Source organism: Terrapene carolina, unplaced genomic scaffold, assembly GCF_002925995.2.
Source record: "Terrapene carolina triunguis isolate 2854851 unplaced genomic scaffold, T_m_triunguis-2.0 Scaffold513, whole genome shotgun sequence".
Lineage (NCBI taxonomy): Eukaryota > Metazoa > Chordata > Testudines > Emydidae > Terrapene > Terrapene triunguis.
In genome coordinates this window covers 1-1,740 of record NW_020664864.1, presented here as the reverse complement: position 1 = coordinate 1,740, position 1,740 = coordinate 1, and the positions used below count along the sequence as shown (strand labels likewise).

General features: G+C 67.4%; 1 protein-coding gene across 1 annotated transcript in view; it reads right to left on the bottom strand.

Annotated features, from left to right (window-relative positions):
* LOC112124267 (multifunctional procollagen lysine hydroxylase and glycosyltransferase LH3-like) overlaps window positions 1–149 on the bottom strand; it is a 13,278-nt gene extending 13,129 nt beyond the window's left edge. Inside the window, 1 exon segment of the mRNA XM_026658755.2 lies at window positions 62–149. The gene's annotated coding sequence lies outside the window, so the exon portion shown is untranslated.
* Between the last annotated feature and the right edge of the window lie 1,591 nt (window positions 150–1,740).

Sequence of the window (1,740 nt, the reverse complement as noted above, 5' to 3'; positions counted from 1 at the left end):
GGCGGTTGGCTGTACAGGGACCCCCGAGATGCAGCCAGCTCTGGGGCGGGCTCCGTCTCACCTTGACGGTGTAGTTGAAGTAGCGGGCGGTGCGCAGGAATCGCTCGTATCCCTCCGTCTGCTCCGTGGCAGCCGTGATGAGCAGCAGGTTATCTGTGGGGCAGAAAGGTGCCGGGTTCTGGTTAGTTCCCCCCGCATAGACCCAGCTTGGCTCCACACGGGCCCCCCCCCCCCCCCGCCCCCCAGTGGAAGAACCCAGGAGTCCCGGGGGGGCTGCGGCCAATGGGGAACGCTAGCAACACCTGGCCCTCCCTGATCCTGGAGGATGGGGAATCCCCCTCCGGGGGCAGCCATGCGGGGGCTTGGACACACATCACCCACTCAGACAACAGCACCCAATGAGGCGTCCCTGTCCCCACCGGGACTTTCTCTCCCAGCGCTGGGCCCTGAAATTCCAGCTCCCCCTGCCTCCCCGTCCCTCTGCCCCGCTCCCCATGTCTCGGCCCTGCGCCCCACGACCAAGATCAGGCCCCCAACACGCCGGGGGGGCACAGCCAGGGGACGGGATGGTCCCCACCCTGTGATCCCAGCCCTACCAGCCAAAGGGGGCGAGGGGAAACTGAGGCACCATGGGGGGGAGGGGCTCTCCCGAGGGCTGCACCTTAAGGAAGTGGATGGCTCAGCGGGTCGGACCCTGGACCGGGCACCTGGTTCTGGTCCCGGCTCAGCTGCTGCCCTGCGGTGGACATCACACAAGGCCCTTTCTCGCACACTGCCTCAGTTTCCCCCCTCGCCCATTGTGTGGTCAGGCTGTGAGCTCCACACGGCAGGGACTGGCTCACGGCGTGTGCAGAGCCTGGCGCGACGTGGCCCCGGTCTCGGTCGGGGGCGTTGAGGAGTCCACACGGCCCCTGGCACGCCGGGGCCCCCCTCTCAGGCAGTTACTGTCTTACGCGTGAACAACCAAGACAAATTCCCAGCGCTCGGCCCTCGCCAGGCAGCTAATTGGAAGCAGAGAGCAGCGCCCGGGCCAGGTCTGGTGACTGGGCTTCAAATGGCGACGGGGCCCCCGTTCCCCCCTCGATCCCAACATGGGGCCCCCGCGGCCCCCAAAGAAGGGCTGGACCCCCACAGGAAAGGGCGGGGGGCGGGGGGGAGGGCCTCCTGGGTTCTGTCCCCGGCTCTGGGAGGGGAGTGGGGGTTGGTGGTTAGAGCAGGGGAGGCTGAGAGCCAGCACTCCTGGGTTCTCTCCCTGGCTCTGGGAGGGGAGTGGGGGGTGGGGGTTGGTGGTTAGAGCAGGGGGGGGGCTGAGAGCCAGGACTCCTGGGTTCTCTCCCTGGCTCTGGGAGGGGAGTGGGGGCTGGTGGTTAGAGCAGGGGGGGCCGGGAGGGCAGGAGTCACTCCGTGATCTTGGCCAAGCCACTGCCCAGGCCTTGTGCCTCGGTTGTCCGTGAGAAGAGCAGGGCTGGCACTCCCCTCCCTGCCGGCGGGTGCTCGCTTGGCATGCTCTGGCAGGGCCTCTCAGACGCGTCCTGAGGGCGCCCTATGCCCAGCTCCTGCTCACAAAGCCACGGGATCTCAGGGAGGCTCGCCCAGGCAGTATGGGGTCTACAGCACACAGCTGAAAATTCAGGGTTTCACCCAGCAGAGGGCAGTGGTGCCCATAGGTTGCCATTCACACCAGGCTCCGGGAGGATCAGGGGCCACCCAGCCACTGCCTAAGCAGAGCCAGCCCACGAG